This window comes from Corvus kubaryi, unplaced genomic scaffold (assembly GCF_017639235.1).
Source record: "Corvus kubaryi isolate FWS band 111438036 unplaced genomic scaffold, C.kubaryi_AGA036_p1.0 74, whole genome shotgun sequence".
NCBI classification, from domain to species: Eukaryota; Metazoa; Chordata; class Aves; order Passeriformes; family Corvidae; genus Corvus; species Corvus kubaryi.
In genome coordinates, this window is record NW_024582061.1 from 1,589,937 (window position 1) to 1,609,027 (window position 19,091).

Genomic DNA, 19,091 nt, shown 5'->3' on the forward strand with positions numbered 1-19,091 from the left:
CTTTGCCTTTCCTTCCCAGCTGAAGTCCCAAACCAAACAGTGTGACCGGGAGCTAGAGTTTGCAAAGGCTGGTTGCTGCCAGAAGTGTTCTGTGGTGGAGGGTAGAGGAGGGAATGAGAGACTTTAGATGTCAGTTCTTGGACAGAAGAATTGTTGGGAAGCCTCATCTCCATTCACCTCTTGCTCTGACTAAGGCACAGTGGGAAACGGAAAAGACCAAGTCAGTTGACAAACAGAACTTGGATCCCTGCAAAGGACCCATATTTTCCTCCCATCAAATCTTCAAAAGATCAGAAAAAAGGTCTTGCTCTTACTGCCTTTGATGCATCCCCTTCCATCCCCTACTTCAGGACACCATTAGTAATCTTCTTCACTCATACTGAGAAAATTGTGTTGGAAAAGACAAGAATATGCCTGATGCTAACGAAGAATCCCCTTATGATGGTGACCATTTTTCATTATGAAGATTACTGGTTATGCTTTCTGTCCTGTGGGCCTTGGCCCAAAGATATACTGTACCACTAAGCGTAGCTTTAGTCCTCATCTTACCCCATGCTGTTATTTTATCTCAGTATTTTTTCACTGATCCATTAAAATAGGAAATACTTCTGAACGATTGCTCTCATTGAATTCAGATTCTCAGAACAGTAGATGCTGATTTAATTTTTGCAATTAAAGATTTTAAGAACATAACCAATTAAGTTAAAAATAGTTACTCTTTAGAAAACATTTCGCAATCTAAAACCTAAAATTCTGTAGAACTTTGCATACTTCTTGGTGCACATCCACGTGGCCCAATTGCACAATGAAATGTAGCCTCTAAGCAAATGGGTTACTTTACACAACACTACCCGAAATTAATTTAATTATATTAAAGAAGCAATCATGGCACTGCTTGATAACCCTTTTTCATTTTTGCCACATACAGGAGTTTAAGGATATTTCTTCTAATGTGGACACAACCCTTTGAGCAAGGGTTCTTTGAGGAATTGGGGTGGAGGACAGTCTCCTTTTGAACGCTCCGTTTGTCCCTTCACTGAAGTTCGAGTCAAAGGCACACACAGAACAGCTGCACCTGACAAGGGACATTCTGAATTCCTTGGCCCTGCCAGAGGTAGTGGAAAGGAGCACAAGAGCCCCAGGCCTGTCCCATATAAGAAATATGTCCCTTGCCAATATTATTGCCAATATTATTTCACACCAGTTGTGCCCTGTAAAGAGGGGGATGTTTTGTACGCTTAACAATACCAAACCTAAGCAGAAGTGGGTTTAATTGTGACCATGGTTCTCCTGTCCCGGTGCACTGTTCTGTGGCACTCAGGGCTGGACTGTGTGCAGGAGCTGAAAGCCACTGGGATGGAAGCTGGAAGGATGCGATGGCATATGGGAGCCTGGAGATGAACCCAGGGTAGGAAACTGGTGAGACACAGGATGAAAATTGTTTCTTTCCTTGTATTAAGGTCTAGATCAGCCTGACCCCTCCTTGTCCTTCCTGCTGTCACCACATTAGCACCAGCTTTGACACTTAGAGCTAACGTGTGAGATGATGCAACCATGGACTGAGAATGAGTAAAAAAAGTGTGGCATAGAAGTATGTGGGAAAGGCCGTGAGGGGATTGCCAGCCATATAAATTTCATGTAATTTTTTTTCCTTAGAAGGGAGATTTGCACTTGTTGCATTTGGTGGACTTGTATTTGCCTGACGTGCAACTGAGTTGCATGACTTAGGTGTTGTATACAGTCCCTCTGGGATTTTTTTTGACATAACCAAAGGATTTTTACTTTGCAGGGAATGTTAGCCTGGAATGTGGCCAAGTGTGACCGCTCTGTGTAAATTTTGGATGTCTGAAGGGGGAGATGCCATGCTTGGTTGGTTCTCCTTCTGGCATGTCTCATGGGGAGTGTTCTCTTCCCTTGGTGAGGTCAGAGTGCTGCTGCTGGAGGGAAAGCTCTAACTAGGCACTTCTTACAGTGTGGAGGGGTCAGTTAAAGAATAATTGCCGTGAAAGATTAATACTGTGTTTTAATTACTTTTAATGGTGGTGACTCTGGTTCTGCAGCTGCTCTTTCTTTCTCTGTGTGCATCCAATGCTAGAAAATTTTAAGTTGCGCAAGAAATACAGGCAAATAATTTGCTCTCAAATGCATTTTACAATGCTTCACCTAAAACTACTTCTAAACAAGTACTTCTAAAAGTACTTCTAAACAATGCAGAAATTAACCAAAAACAAGAACCAAATGTAGGTGGCTTTTTTCTGATGAACATGCTTGCTTTATATAAGCTTCCAGCTATACATACTGGTGCTGTGTACGTGCTGTGGCTTTATTGTTGCTATCCTGTTTAGCAGTATGGTGATATTGGCTAGAGAAACTGCTTTTCATGCATTTTTTGCATTCATCTAGCTCTTTCATGACTTTCTCTAACTTGCAAAATTTTCTGTTTCCTCAGAAGGGCCAGAATCTAACAGAAAAGTAATTACCTACCACAAATACGGTTTTTATCTAAATAAAGAATTACAGTAGTTGCAGTATTTAGTCCAGAATCAGTGGCACAGCTTGAGGATCAGGTAATTTGGTGGAATAGCAACAGAGAGTTTTATTCCTCAAGTGGCACTCACTTGAGTGCAGGTTACAGCTTCAAGTCTATAAAACTGTTGAGATACCAGACTTTGGAAAATTGTAGCATTCCATTGCATAAGAAACATGAAAAATATTTTTAGGGAGTTTAAAACTTATTAGCACTCTGATCTTGCACAGCAAAACCTTTGGTAACCAAAATAATCGGTATTAAAATGTTGAGACTAAAGTAGGTTGGATCACCATTTCTGTCAGCATTGTGTAACTCAAGGGGCCTCATAAATCTGGTTATGCCACCAATGTCTTGTAGTTAAATGTACCACAGGTTTCAGTATCTGGAAGATCATTTCACAGGTATAATTCCCACTGGCAGTGAGTGAGGGCCAGCTGCACACCTGGAGTTCTGGTGTTGGCAGGGGAAAGCTGTGGAGACTGTGATCCCATTCCTGCAGGGAAGTTCTCCACCTGCCTCTACAGCACAGCGTGTCCATCCAAGTAGCTCCCAGCTGCAGGGAGATGCTGTGTAACTGTATGACATGGGCTGGTGAGAGATGCCATCACACTTCACTCAAGCATGTCAGGTGTCCAAACATTGGTCTGAGTAAGAGTGTCAAAGGTTCTATTGTTATTGTAGTTTATTAGTTCTTGAAAGAATTTTAAAACAGAAAAATGAATTCACTTGCTAACTGCTGACACACTTTCTGAGCACTTCTGAATAGCTGCTGGCTACTGTCTTTGGATATAATAATGGCGTTCAGGCAAATTCACCAGCAAGTGTACTGGAAATCTTTATGGATATATAAAGAACATGCTGTCCTCTGCTGATGGTGTGTACTGGCCTTTGCCTTGTAAAGGCCTAAACCTTCTAAGAGAAGATGCTTTAGTAATGTCATTTTATAGACAATACACGCAATAAACATCCTCTGGCACTTCAAAGTTGCTAAATCTACACCCCAAATGAAAAGTTACATATATACACTGTGCTTTTAGCCTCCTGATGTGCCTTAAAACTTCTATATCTTGGATAATTTCTGCCTTCCAAATAGTAGTTGGCAGGGAAGACTAGGAGCTGCTCTTCAGAAGCAATGCTTGATGGATCTGTCACTAGCAGGCTGGTCTGCAAAAATTCCATGTGAATTGGGCATGTAGGTCTCCACCCTTCAGTACATCTGAGTTCTGCTTAGCAGAGGGCAAGTGGAAGAGGAATCTGAAATGGCTCAGCTATAGAGGTGTCACCCCTGGTTCAACCTCCAAAGAAGATAAAGAAACCGGAGGCTTGGGGAACTCTGTTCTGTGGAGTTAAGGGCATCTCAGCAGAGACCCTTCTGATGTAAAATTATGCAAATAAACACTGTAAGTAAGTTGCAACCTCAGAAAGACGTAACACATGATAAGGTAATGGGTGGCAGGACATAGACAGAATGACCTGCTGTCCCAGTTTGAGACAAATTGGAGGAAACTTCCTCTGATAGAAAGCAGATTTCAGCTGCCCCTCCCCCACCAGGTTCGGGGAAAAGAAATTCCTCGGAGGAAAGTGAAAAAAAAGTTATTTATTTAACAAAGCAGGGTGCACTCAGGCACCAAAAAGAATGAATAATGTTAAATAATAAAACCTTTCGCTGTGGAGAAGACCTGGGAAGATTTCAGAGTCCTTTGTGGGTGCGGCTCTGCCCTCTCCGGAGCTCGGGTTCGGAGTGGGCCCCTTTGGGCTGCGGTGTCGGGCCTCCCAGTGATGTTGTTCCAGACCGGAGCAGAACAGTCCCAAGAAAAGTTCTTGCCTCAACTACCAGGCTAGATAAAAAGCAAAGAGTTTTAACGCTCCATCTCTCTCCCGAGAAAAGGAGCTGAGAGCTGGGAAAAGCAGGAAGGTGCTTGCCTCGGCTCTGTAGCAGCAGGAATGCAGGGGAGTGTGCATGTCCTTGAGCACAAAGCTCTCTGAAGAATTCACCTGGCTTCTCTCCCCTCTCTCCTGAGAAACAGCTTAACAGGAAGGCACAGGATTAATGTCTGGCATAGGGCAGACCATAGGGAATATGGAATCATACAGTCACCCCAGGATACCTGCATAAAAATTGGCTTTAGTTCTATAGTTTTGGGTGCATCAGAGAGCAAAGAGAGTGAGCCTAAGCTGACCAAAAAGTGAGTTGGGAGAAAGCTTAGTTAGTAACCAGGTGGTTTAGGGGGAAATCAGACCTTTTCAGAGCATCATACCACATTATAATCAGTGTAGGGCATTCTACACTGACAGTCTAGTGCTTCTGGCTGAGGATAGTCTGGCCAAGGCCTCAAGGGCTTTCATGGGTCTGAGCAGGTGGGGAAAGCTCCAGGACAGACCTTCTACATAGCGTGTTTATAGGCAGACAACAGAGGTCTTTGCAGGTTCAACATCATAACTTCCTTGTGTGAAATAATGCTATTTATTTACAGTCTTGTATTTTGGGGAGGGGATGTTTGAGGCATAATGTGGTTTTTTTCAGAGACATTCTGTCACTTGGAAAATACTGCAGTACCTTTCAAAAGCTATTTTTTTCCATTTATAAACTGTTACATTCAGCCCTTGCAGATAAGAAAACCATCTGATATATGAAGAAAAACTCCATACTGCATTTTCCTTTCTAAATAATAGATGAACATTTATAGATGAAAGCCCCTCCCATTAGTTAAATAATAAATAAAGAGTTGCATGAGTTTTCTTTCAAATGAAACATTTTAATTATTCCTGATCACCCCAAGCAAATGCTACTGTTGTGGCGATGGCTCCAAATACCAGCCTCACACAATCAATAAAAGGGCATTATCTTCCCAGCTGTGCTGAAAGTACCGCACATCATGGTCTCATGATTAGTTGGGACTTACATTTTAAAAAGAAAATCTTTGTAATTTCAGGGAGCACTCTTTGATTAGCTTCACGGTTGTTAATAGCTCTGTTCTCCTTCATCCCCCATTTTTATTTCTATTTATCAATATTTGGATACCTAAAGGTTGAAATAAAAACAGGTAATACTAAATCACACACCTCTTGAATTAAAGGGACCTCTGAAGTCAGAGATACTACTTTAGTTCCACATTGAGTTACTAAGCTTAATTTAAAGGCAGCATTTTGTTTATTTCTTAGCCTCTCCTTCTTTCCCAAAGATGCAACACATCCCCCAAACCACTGCTCTTGCTCCCAGCCTTGCCCTGTATTGTATTTCTCCTCATTAATATCTATATTAACCCTGTACATTATCCAACATGCACAGTACCACAGCAGTGCCCTAAAATTAAGATGAGATCTCAAGTACTCCTGTAACACTAATGAATATCAGTAGTAAATTCTGGAGAGCAGGTAATGGATAACTAAAGACAACTAATCCCATTTTAAAAAAAGTGACTAGAAGTTGAAAATAATGTACTGTACTTTGCAGTCTTTCATACCGTGACCACTGCCTTGGCCAGGTTTTTGTTTATAAGCAGTGACAAGCTGAAGATGTTTACCCCACAATTGACACACACAGCCGTTTTTCCATCAAGAAGTTCCTTTCATTTGCACAATGTCTGTGTAAGTGTTCAAATATTCGCCATGGAGCTTGGAACTAGGTATTGGCCAATGATGACTTAGAAACAAGTATGAGCTTGCTGTCCTGAACCACATGCTCTGCTTTTCCATATCAGATGGTTAAACTGAATGGACAGCTCAAGCCCAGACAGTGTCTTCCCTCCAGCAAGGTAACCAGACTGTATCAGACCTGTCCTCAGAGTGGTATTTGCCTCTAACCTTGTCCCTGCACACCCCAGGTCCCAGGCTGATGTGAAACAACCTGATCCTTGTTGAGTTACTGGTGTTTAGACCAGCCCAGCAAAGGACCTCCTCTGAAACCTGGAAAGAGAAGGGTGGGGAAGCTTCTCCTGTAGTTTGCTTCATATGGATTCTGCTTTGTCATTTTGGTAGCCTTTCCCTCTGCAGTTGAACAAGGGTTTCATTGTGTGAGAAACTCTGTCATGGAGTTTCCACCCCAGGTGGAAACTCGGCCCTGTGCAGCTGCTTGCTTCCTCATGCCCATAGGACACAGGAGAGAATCGGAAAAGTGAGGAAAAGTGAGAAAAAGTGAGAAAACTCATGGGATGAGATAAACATAGTTTAATGGGGAAAGCAAAACTGTGTGCACAAGCAAATAAAACCAGGGATTCATTCCCCACTTCCCTTGGACAGCAGGTGCTCAGCCATCCCAGGAAAGCCGGACTCTATCACAGATCACAGTGACTTGGGAAGACAAACATCATCACTCCAAATATCCCCCCCTTCCTCCTCCTCTTCCTTGTATATTGGGATGATTCTATATGGCCTGAGATGTCCCTGTGGCCAGTTGTGGTCAGCTGTCCTGGATGTGTATCCTCCCAACTCCTTGTGCCCCCCAGTCCTGTCATAGGTGGGGGAGCAGAAAAGGCCTTGGCTCTGTGCATGCCCTGCTCAGCACTCACTAAAACATCCCTGTGTTATCAGCTCTGTTCAGCACAAATCCAAAACACAGCCACTACCAGCTACTGGGAAGAAATTTAACTCTACCCCAGGCAAAACCAGCACAAATCCTGAGTCCTTTCAAGTCGTGAGGAGTGAGGTCTGTGACTGGGGAGAAGATCAGACCTGTGGCCCCATGACATTCACATACTGACACAAGTTTTCCCTGTATCCTGTTGACAGCCCTGGGTATCCTGCTGAGCCTCAGCAAGCAGGTCGTTAGTGCGGTGTCCTCAGAGGGTGTGGGCAGAGCTGGGGCCAGCCCCTCTCTCACCTCCTGCTCCTGGCACTGGGGTGATTGGTGGAGGGGATGGAGCTGTTCCTCAGGTGCTGCTTGAGCCATTGAGGTCACTTCAGGTGAAAGAAAACATCCTAAAATGCACACAACCTATGGAGTGCTGCAAGAGCTCACCAAGGGGAAGGGAAAGGGAGAGAAAAAGGGGAAAGAGAAGAGGAAGAGAAAGAGGACAGGGAGGCAACTCCCAAGGGACTCCCATACTCCTCATGACATCAGGTTCTCTCATGCCCTTTACTAGGGAGGGTGCTGGAGGGGTGCAAAATGTTTTAGAGACTTTTTTATTTTATGTTTATTTATGCCTGTTTTCCCACTGTGTATAACTTTGGGCCTTTTTGTACCAAAGCTCCCATGAAGTGCAGATGAAGTGAAGAGGTGACTCCACCCCGTTGTAATGTTCAAAATACGCTCATTCAGCTAAACATACTTTGAAATACTGGCAAAGCAGCAGCCTGCACAGTTCAGGCTGAAGCAGTTCAGGTAGTGTCTGAGGCTGTTTCCTCTACAGTTCAATAAATCAACAACTCATAGTGTAACTAATATTCTTTTGCCACTAAAATACACCTCAAAAACAGAAGCTGGTGTTTCAAAGGGATGTGGACTTGCTTACCATGTACTCTGACGTAGCTGAATAACTGACCAATAACTGGAGTACTTTTATTAAACAAAGCTCACACACATGGATTTTTTTCATCTTAAACTTTTCTGTTTACAAAATGCTGATCTCAATATGGTGAGCATGAGAAGATGATTTTTCTTTTTAATTATCTGGAATTAGCCATGTAAGAAAACATATTTTTTAAGAATTTTATCTTTTAAACATTTTCATTGCAGAAAAGGCATACTGAGATTTTCCATTAGAAATAATCATGCACTAACTTAGAATTTTGGGGAAATTTTCAGATTAAACTATTATATGCATTTTTTTAAAGGAAAATGTTTATTTTAGTCAATAAGGTGATGAAGTTAGTGTGGATTTTTCTAATTAATGCTTGTTAACTACTCTGCAGAGGAATACCCTTTAAATGCTATTTCTTCAACTAAAATTTGAGATTATATATTACAAATATGTAAGATGTTTACTTATTTTGTAAAAAGGGCTGTAGCCCAAAAGGCATTAGAACCAAAGTCCTTGTCTTTGCTAAGCACTCAACACGGTCAGGCCCAAAGTCAGAGTCCCTGTCCACTGCTGCCACCTCGAAGTTCAGGAATTCAGGTAACTTCAAACCACACAGTATGCTCCAGGTTCCTTAAATGACCAAGAAAATAATTTTTAGGATTTTTTAAATGGGGAGTGGGGTTTTATTTGAAGTGAACAGAAAGTATGGGAGATAAAAGCTTCAAAGTACTTTTTTCAGCAACTGCCCTGGTCTTTCCCAAATAATGGCAATTTCTGTTCATTTTCTGCTAATTGCATGTGCAGACAGATTTTGAGCCATCTGTGGTGGCTCCAGATCGGAGAATTTCCTGCAAAGCAGTCAGGTTCCAGAGGAACTGGTCTGTGGTTCAAACATGTCCTGGTTTGAGCTCCCCCCCACCCTGAGATCTGGGTCCCTGTCGGCATCTCTACAGAAGCGACACATCCTCTGTCTGCACATGGTATAAATAATATTTCATAATGAATGTATGAAAACTGTGAGACTTTCTTCTGTGAAGAACAAGCTGAACACAAATCAGTGTGTCTTCCAGTGGTTTTTCTCAGTTAAGAAAAAAATCCATTTTATAGCTTCACATCTTGATATTACAAAATGTAAAGGTGGGCAAGGCATTTTTGGGTTATGGCAAGCTGTGGTTGGTGTGTTCCCTCAGACTGCACTATGAAAGAGCCATAATTCTCACTAATCTTCATTCAATGAGATTTAATCATAGAAAATTCTAAATAGGTTTAGGTAGGATGGCAGTTTTTGGACTAAAGATAATACATCTTAAAATAGTGAGGCAGAAATATAAAAGCAAATCTAGAAAAGCCAATAAGGCATGAATCATTCAATAAAATAAGATCTAATGGTAGGAGTGTATTATGGAAGAGTTCAAGTAATCTTTTATGTATTTTTTTTCTCCATTGCCTGTTAGATTTTGTATATAAATTCAATAAGTTACAGCTCCTGGAAACATATTTTGATTTGCTAGATCTCTATCTGCATGTGAGAGCTTTAGTCACAAGTGTATTTAGATTGGGAGCAGACCAATACAGATTTATTTTACAACACACACAATCCTGGGAGTCCCATACAAGCTTGTGCACAAATTCCTGACAGATGTATCTATATCAAAACAAGCAGCCAGAATGTGCTTGGCCACTTTTTCAAATGTCAGGATACCCTTAAAAATGCAATTGAATTAACCCTGATTTCACTACTCCAGCTCATTTTCCACTCTTTATTTTAAAATAATACAAAATTTAATCTATTGAGACTAAAAAGACCCATAGAAGGTATCTTTGAGTGACAGCATGGTTTATGGGGAGGAAACTAATGACATATGACAAAATGCAGAAACATTGCTTGTCACACAGTCCTGTGCTACAAGTAAATTCATCAACCAAAATCCACGTTTCAATAACATGTTGTGACAAAAAGAAACCAAAGCTAGGAAATAACACTTGGCTAGGTTGGTTTAAATTTGGGGGTGGTTGATTTTGACTTTTCTAATCCACTGAACAGAGGAATGTCTGGGGGTTTATCCCACTTCTTCCATTATTTTTCTACTTGGGTATCAGCCTTACTTTCTAAGAGTGTATGTCTTGTTCTGGAAGATGTGAATACTGCTCTTACAAGGTTTAGATACGAATATGACTTTTATACAGAGGATTACCTGCAGTTGAGTGTTGGGAATGACATTGTGCTGGTTTGGACATTAAGAAGGAAGCTCCAGTACTTTCTCATCTCCTAAGCTCCTTTTATTTTTCACTTGCCTTTTCACCTTTTGAAATTAACAGTGTCCATTGTGAACACAGGAAGTTTAACTCTTAGTTTACCTACTTTTTAATCATTAAATCACTTGCCAGGTTCATTTTTCTCTAATTATGAGAGTACAGGGGGGTGAATTGTACTTCTCCAAAGAAACAGATCTTTATAAGTTACAAGTTTTATCAGAAGTAATCCTGTATTCTGTAGGAAAATGAAAGAGCTGCTTTCACATTCAGGTTTTTCTGTTTGTTTTTTGGGTTTTTTTCTTTGAAAATGCTCACACACTAGCCAACAGTTCCAGATTTAGGACATTTCTTCCACATAGGTCATTTAGGATTTCAGAATGTGATTTTAGAAGTTTTTTATAAGTATATTTCTGGTGAAATAGAAGTCCTGAGCTGAGGCAAGAATGACAAAAGTACTTTGTAGGGAGAAACTTGAATTTTCCTTTCTCTAGATTAGAAGAATCCCTTCAAAATAGTACTCGAGTCCTTTACAAGTTTTGTTTGGATTATTTTAACTCTTGTTCTCCTGGAATAATTTCTTCAGCCTTGGTCAAGCTTGCCCTGAGTGAGGCTGGTTTCAGGTTATAACAGTGTGCCAAGAACATTTCATCCCAAAAGGCCACTACCATTCCATTGAGAAGATGCTGGTCTTTGTGTTGGAAATGATGTTAGCAACATTTTGCCCATATCATCAGAGTTTCAGTAATTTGTGTGTAGCATATATTCAGGCAACTGTTTGCTCTTTGCCAAAACATACCAAGTGTCCTCCTGGAAGGTGCCATCTGACCACAGTGCAGGGTCGTTGCTGTTGGCATCATTATGCTGCAGTGTAGAAGCTCATTCTGCCAAAGACTCAGCTGCCCTTTGGGACTCAAGGTCTCTTGTGCTGTGCAAAAAGGAATTTATGGTTCAATCTCTTTGCAATGAGTTCTTGCCACACTCATTCACCTTGGAAAACAATTTTCTTTCTAAATACTCTCCCATTTAGCTGCAGAAGGCATGTTGCCTGTGATTTCTGGATTTATCACACTCAGAGGTTTGCTTCTGGAGGTGTCTGAAAGGTGCCTGTAAAAGTTAGTGTAAGCATTCATGTTATTACAGGTTTCTTTGAGTTACGACTTTCAGCTCTAGGCACATTCAAAACACTGAAAATATTCAAGAAGGATGAAAATTCACAAGAAGCTGAACACAGTGTTACTGGAACAATAATCCAAAATAATCACAGACTCAAACAGCCAGTAAGTGCACTGTGGCCTTCGCTGCTGCCCTGACCTGGATCCTCCTGCCTCAGGCAGTGTGAAAGGAATGTGCATTCGCTGCAGCTTCCCAGTCTTCCTTTTGTGCCAAAGGAAAAGCAAATCTGACTTTGGCCTGGCAGGTAGTTTCGATGGTCACTTTGTAGTCCTTTCCTCAGTTCAGCACACATGTGAGCCCATGTGGACCCTGAGCTGTCACCAGTTACAGGAGCTGGGATCTTGGCTAGTGCCCACTGTATCCGCTTGGACACAAACCAGCAATGCTCTGCAGCCCATTACGCCCCCCAAGGCATTACTGGAATTTCCAACCGTGCAAAATTTATGAGTCAAACCTTCCCCAATCTTAATATTTACTTAAAATGAAGATATTAAAGGATAGAAAATAGTTTTTAAAACTGATTTTATTTTATGGTGTTCCAGCACTATAACACTGAGAAAACCAGTTTTATTAACCTGGGATAATGGGAAATACTCCTTAACCTCTTAGTGCCTGGTAGAGCTTGCTTTAGAACTGTGCCTTGTATAGAACAAAGGGTGTGTGTTTGGCAGAAATCCATGAGGACAGGTATTTTACTTTTTTTTTTTTAACACACTCATAAGTCAGTTAATGTTGGTTCCTCATATGCTCCTTGGTTGTGAACTCTGGCAAGGGTTTGCCAGTGGGATCCAGGGGAAAGGTGCTTCCAGCACACAGTGCCAGTATCTGCGGTGCTTTACCAGGAGTTCAGGCTCCCAGGATGGAGGGGATACTTGTGCCAAAATCTTACTCTTAAAATGTGGGTACTATCTCTCCTTCAGCTCATGGGATTTCCATGAATATGAATTAGAGGATCTCTGAGAAGTGTCCAAGGACCACAGTGGTAAATAGTGCCACAGCAAAACCTTATAATTCAGCCTCCAGTGGGTAGTTTGAGAAGCATCCAGCAAATAAGACATGGAACTGCACCTTGTTAGTGAGGAGAATACAAAATAGGGTAGCCGCCAATATTGGCATTGTTTTGTTTCATCCAGTTCCTGAAGCTGGGCCCCAGCAGAAAAGATGGAAGGCCCATGAGTGAGAATTGTACTGTACAAACAAGGGCTGTATACAAGAAATGCTGCTTGCTGCAGAGCAGATTTTATTCCTGTTTTTCTCTACTTGATTCTATACACTTTAATCCTCTTTGAACAAGATTAACCCTTGTTTCAATATAGTTTTGACACATGTATGCATGTGTCTGTGTGTCAGTGCACATGCTTGAGCAAGTTGGTTTTTTGCAAGTTAGGGAAGGGGGTTAATAGCAAATTGCATGAACAGAGATTTTATCCTGTAGCAGTCTACTAAGATCCAAATGAATCATCAGGAGGAGTGGAGTATTCTGAACCATCCCACAGTGCTACTTGAGCCATCTGATGGCAATAAGAAGATAATTCTCTATTTCAAGCATCTCCATAAACAACACAGTTGTTGGTGATTCCCTCTTTTCCCTTGACAATGCTCTGGCTTTTCAGCACTGTCTATTTTGTACCTGCTCCCATTTGCTTCCCCAGCCAAGAAGCCCAGTTTCTTTTTCCAAATAGTTTTAGCTTACCTGTTCAAGCAGAGTCTATTCCCACCTTTCACACTCAGCCTGCCTCCCTTGCTCCACCAGTCTCTGTCACTTAACTGTTTCCCTTCTCCCTTCTTTTCCTTGTATTCTGGTTTAATAGTTTTAGTTCTTCCATACTGAAATCAAGCAACTTGCACTAGGCTGTGTGGATGCCACAGGAGAGACATTAAGAGCGGAGGATGGTGGTTTTGTGGCGCCCAGGTGGACAGTTCCACCATCCCAGGCAGAATGACAGAGCTCTGGTGTTGGGCAGGGAGGTTTGTCTGCATCTCACCAGCAGCATGGTCTGTGAAAGTGAGGGCTTTGGGATTTTCTCTGTCAAACCTCAGCGAGCCCCTGGCTGGTGTACACAAGCTGAGGCTTTCCCAAGTTGGCAGCCTGGCCAGAGTGAAGCAGCCAACTCCCCCTACTTACCATGCCACTCCCATCCTAACCCCTGCTCCAAACGTGGGCAAGCAGGAGCTTCTCAAAGAAGAGGTTTCTGTAATTTGGCAGCATGACCAATCTTTGGTAGGCTCCTTCTCAAAAAGGCCTAAGATGTTTGGCTGAAGATTTTCATACAAATCATCCCCCAGGCACACACCTGGTGAGGAACATTTTCAGCCAAACAGTTGAAGTTTGGCAAACTCTTTATGGCAACTGAAAATGTAGTCTTCTAATAGGAGGTATCTGGCAATCATTCCACCTGGCAGTTATGCCAGCCCCACCTCTCATTTTTTGGATCATTTAATAAAGCAGTGAAGAATTTTAAGGGAGTATTTTTTCCATTAGAATTTAATAATATACAACCATGCAACTTCCTCATACCCCTTTGAGCTACAAACCGTAGGGAGAGAATTTCAAGCCGGCATGTAGAGTTTGGAATCACTAGCCGATTCCCATAAGCTTCATAATACTGGGAAGTTTGTCATTGAACATGTAGATAAAAAAATGAGAAAAAATATACTAAAATTGTTACTTTTCCATCTTGAATACCCTCAGTATACCTTTAATTATTTTAAAAGCATGTTTTTACATGTTCTAAAAATTATTTTATAAATGAGAAATTAAAGTCTTACTGCTCTGTTTCATCGCTGAGTTTGACTATTTATTGTATTAGCTCTGACAATGCCTTGCTGCTTTAAACCAGAGAAAAGCAGTAAAGGACACTGAAAATGAAGAACTTTTTGGTATATGCAACTTCTGCGTGTACAAATTATTTGTTATTTGCTCTTGTGACAACACTGAGCAAACTTCGTAAGAAAGAACAAGGTTTTTACTCATTTTCACTTGAGTATTTATTAGTATTTTTATAGCTAAAGGATTATATCCTCCAAAGAATTCTCTAGCCTCTGAAGCCAAACACTTATCCAAAGAACTGGGGCCTGCCTTTCTAAGTAATTATGGGCTGTGGTTTGCTCGGTCTGCACTTTGCTTGTTTGTTGGATGTCAATTCAAATGCAAAACCTTCAGGTGTAACAAGTTGCTCTTCATATTTCATGGCACAGTATGCTTTATTCTGATCTGTGAAGGGATGAAAATGTTCCTGACAGTGGTAGTCACAGCATGACTTCGTTGAGTTGCCCAGTGTGGCTTCACCTATTACAAGGATAAACAGATCACAACCAGTAAAAACTTTTATAGAATTCCAGCAATAGGAAGAAAAACACAAAACTTTGTCATGCCTGATCAGCCCACTGGTGTTTCAGCTCTCTCCAAGTCACCAAATGCTTTAGAGGAAACGGGAGGACTCTGACAAACATGCATCTGTTAATATGTAGATGGGGAAAATCGCCAATACGAATTATTATTATCTAGCAGGTCCTGAAAGTGGGGCTCTATAAAGGAATTTGTGTCAGTTTGCAGCCTGTCCTTTCTGTCGTTGGGCGGAATGTCGATGGATGTGCTGAATAGTGCCAATGGGATTACAGCTGCTCAGGATGAATTTGGTACCAGGCTGCATGCTGAGGAGATGGGGCATGCTGAGGAGATGGGGCATACCTGGTCTGATTCATGCCTGGATAAATTCTGCTTGCTGGAGCCACCCAGAAGGTGACAGCCAGAATTCATATTCTGCAAAAAAGGGGGGTTTAAAAAGTCAAATAAATGTGTGCTTGGCTTAACAAAAGAAGGTGCTTTAGTTTAGTGCACAGTCCATCTATTCCACACATCCCCCGGCCAAATAAAGGGCCCGTCTGCAGAAAAAACTGTAAGTGATGCTAATAACCAAGGGAATTAAAGATTAAATGGGAATAAATGGCCAAAGAGTCACAGGTGAAATTCTGGAGTAGCTGGATGTAGAACAAGGGAAGGATTGCAAAAGGAACAGAGTTAAGAAGGCGAGTTGGGGAAGGGAAGGGGGGACCGAGGGGGTTGCCGGGGTGCGGGAGCGGGCGCAGCGCTGCGGGAGCGCGGGTCCGGCCCGCGCGTGCCCGCCACGCGTGTGCGTGTCTTTGTGCGCGCTCCCGGTCCCCGAGTGCGTGAGCGCGCCCGCGTCACGGTCGGCCCCGCCGCGCGAGTCCCCCGAGCCAGGGCCCCCTCGGTGCCGGGCGCGTCCCCGCCGAGCGGCGGGTGCCGTCCGAGCGCTTCGCAGCTTCGCTTCCCAGCGAGCGCCTCCGGGAGCGCTCAGAAATCCTGGCTCTGCCCGAGACAAACCCCGGCCCTGTGACAGGGAAAGCCGAGTGACCGAATCCTCGGGGGAGACACAGCAGTGTGAAGTTGGAGCGCTCTGAAAAAATGGTTGTTAAATATTTTGATTACTGTATAGAGCGTATTTATTACTCCCATTTCTGTCTGAGGATCTGCAATTCCGCGTGCGAGTTAATCACAGCATTGCAATGGGAAATATTTTCATGATTTGGCACACTTGGATGAGTTTAAATTACACAATTCGCAGGTTTTTAATTGTAATATCTCTTTATATAAATAACCTTGTAAATACTCTTTTAACCTTACTGCATGAGAATAATTTACAATCACAGTAAGATTTACAAATTGTTTTTTGTGGGTTTTTTTTTTTTTCCAAATGAAAAGGTGATGATGAGCGGATTGCAGGAAATGCTGTTCATTAGTCGGCGGCTCTGGAGGGCCTGTGCCAGAGGCCTCACGTGGTCGCCTAACGACACGCAAACAGCAGAATTAATTAATATTCCCGGCGAGTTCCCGGGCGGCGGGCACGAAGGGGTTAACGCGGCCGGGCCCGCGCGGGCCTCCCTCACTCGCCCCTTTCTTTTTTCCCCTCCTTAATTAATCATGCGCTGCTCCGCAATTTCAATATGGAGATGGCGAGCAATTATTAATGAGCCCGCGGGCTGTCCCGCGGCGCCTCTGGAGGAGCCGCGGCCGCTGCGCCCCGGTGGGTGTGAAACCTGCACACACAAAGGCTCCTCCTCACCGGGAACACGCCCCAAATCCATAAATAAATAACGAGGGAAGGGCTTTTGTTCGTCCGGCCGATGGCACATGACCTTGTGGCTGAGTCGCGCTGCGTTGTGCCCCTGCGCTGTGCCCGGAGAGGGGAAAGCGGGGGGTGAGGGCGAAGCCCCGAGCCGGCGTTCCCTGGCAGGAGTGGGGGGGGGAAGAGGGGGTGTGGATTTAACGGGAAATAATACAAATAACCCCCAGATCCAGCTCTGCCGGGCAGGAATGTGCAGAGGGATGGGGGTGGAGGATTTAACAGGGAAATAACACAACTAGCCCGCAGATACAGCGCTCCGCCGCACAGCGCAGTGCCCCGCGCTGACCTCGCGCACAACATGGCCGTGTTCGCCCGGCCCCGCTCCCGCTCCTCCCCAGCCAGAGGGGCGGCTCGGGGGGCTCCAGCGGCACCATCCCGCTCTCCTTATGTATTTATTTTTTATTTATTTTTACTCCACCCACCCACTCCCCTTTTCTTTTTTTTTTATTTTTCTTTTTTTTTTTTTAATCTCTTTTCCTCCTCCTGCCGGTATGCCCGCTATCCACTCCATGCAGTGCACGACTAGGTAAAAACCACTAACGGGCAGCTACTTCAATAAGACGGGTTGGTATTTTTACAGAGCACTGATAAACGAGGAGCAGCCCAAGGTGGGAGGAGGAAGCGCGGAGCGGAAGGGACCGGGGATGGGGATGAGCGGTGAGGGATAACAAAGAGTCAGGTGCAGCGCTGTACGGCGCCCTCACGGCCGCTCATGGACGGCTCTGGTCTTTAAGCACTCACCTCACAATTAAATACGAAAATGGGAAAGCCGCGGAGCCAAAAGCCGCGTTTGTGCCGGCAACTGCAGGGCTGGGAGAGGCGAGTGCATTGTGCGGGGAGGGGGTGATGAGCGGCCGTCCCACCCCATCCCACGGGACAGCCGCGCGGAAAGGTGCGCCTGGTGCGGCCTCCGCTGCGGGACCGCCCGCGGCCCCGGGCACGGCCGCATCCCTCGCTCGGACCGCGTCCTGCAGGTTTGCCGCGGCGCATCGGAGCGGGACTCCCAGGACTGGATGTCGCCGCGGAGCGAAACAAACCGGGGGCAGAGACGGGGATTTCAGAAATGGCAAAGGGGGGGCGGCGGGGGGAGGGGGATAAAAAAAAGGGGATCAGGGTATGATAAACAGCACTGAAAAATGGCAGGAGGATAACGTTTACTTTTGAATCCCTGGCCCGCTGCCAGGCTGGCGCTGGTTTTTAGGTTAGCAGAGGTTGGAGGAAGGGCCAGACTGAGGCGGGGCTTGCTGCTGTCAAGGGGAAAAAAAAAAGGGGGGGGCCTGCAAATTGCTGTTCTCAGCTTTTTTTCTCCCCTCTCCTTCCACCCCCGCCCTCCCCCGAAAAAAGTCAGTGCTTTCTCTTAGGCTCTTAAAAATGATGCAGAATTTTAACCATCTGCTGTACCCGGAGCTCTTCGCTGGTGCTGCGCAGCTGAATTTTTGCAAAGGGAAGAAATTGCAAAGCTTTCCGAAATAGAAAACCGTTTGTAAGCATGTAAAATATTTTAGGGAATCCTGTCTTTAAAGAAAGATTCTATTTAATTGTGGACTGAGAAGTGGGTATTAACAGAACTGAAACGTTTTTAGCCTATTGTGGATTTTCTGCTACAAGAGACACAGGTGTACTGCTACATCACAGCTCTGCAAACATAGCGTGAGCAATCGGAGGCTTGGGAAGTGTACAGTGATGGGAGCTGATCGTTTTTGTAAAGCTGTGATTTTTTATTTTGAGACTCGCTCTGGAAGTGTAGATGTAGCTGAATGCAGCAGAGGCATCCCTTTACCAGCTGCGTGTGTATATATGAGAGTAAAATTATTTAATGAGCAATATGGGGACTGGCAAAGGAACCATGTAACTGCCACGGCCTCCTGAACTATCATAGTATGTCTGGTGCACAAAGGGAGATTATTTCTAAATAATAAGGGATGGGGAAAAGGCTTTTGAAGTGGTGAAGCTTAAAGGAGAAAGTAGAAGGAGTCTTTAATGTGGAATCCTTACTTCCCATAAATTAGATTAACTGTTTAAATGCCATGAACAGCAAATTAAATATTTCAGATGTTCATAAATCAGAATATAATGTTTGTCCGGAGTAAGAGCTAAGAAAATTGGAGGTTATTGGCTCATAATTCATCTGCGTATTTAAGATCAATTAGCAAGTTGTAGGAAAAAGAGATTCCAGTGAAATATTTGAGGCATGCAGTTCCTTTGAAAATGCAGTTGGGATTTTCTCTTTCAAGATCTGTCAATACCAGATTGTTACCTCAAGTCACTAGTTATTGTTTGTAACTGTAAGGACTGTATTTTCTTTAAATGAACCTCTACAAATAAATACTAAGAAGGGCATTTACTTTCTGAAGCCAATGTAGAGGCCTGGCTAAGTCTCTTCATTAAATTTTAATTTATTAAAAAAGGCTGTGTTACAATGGAGATGTCTCGTAATCTACATACATTTTCTTATTTTTAAAGCTGAAGACTGGGGCTGTATTTTGTCACCTGTTGCCTACACAGGACAAAAGGGACCGGGAGAGG

At 43.5% G+C, this 19,091-nt stretch overlaps 2 long non-coding RNA genes across 2 annotated transcripts in view; one reads left to right on the forward strand and one right to left on the reverse strand.

Annotated features, from left to right (window-relative positions):
* LOC121675583 overlaps positions 1 to 4,940 on the forward strand; it is a 43,036-nt gene extending 38,096 nt beyond the window's left edge. Inside the window, exon 3 of the long non-coding RNA XR_006020121.1 lies at positions 20 to 4,940. This is a non-coding gene — a long non-coding RNA (uncharacterized LOC121675583). The remainder of the gene's footprint in view (positions 1 to 19) is intronic.
* A 4,274-nt stretch (positions 4,941 to 9,214) lies between these two features.
* Positions 9,215 to 17,714, reverse strand: LOC121675313. Its single transcript, XR_006020042.1, has 2 exons — positions 17,307 to 17,714; positions 9,215 to 14,707 (listed from the first exon to the last, which is right to left on the reverse strand). It is a non-coding gene; the product is annotated as an uncharacterized LOC121675313 (long non-coding RNA).
* Between the last annotated feature and the right edge of the window lie 1,377 nt (positions 17,715 to 19,091).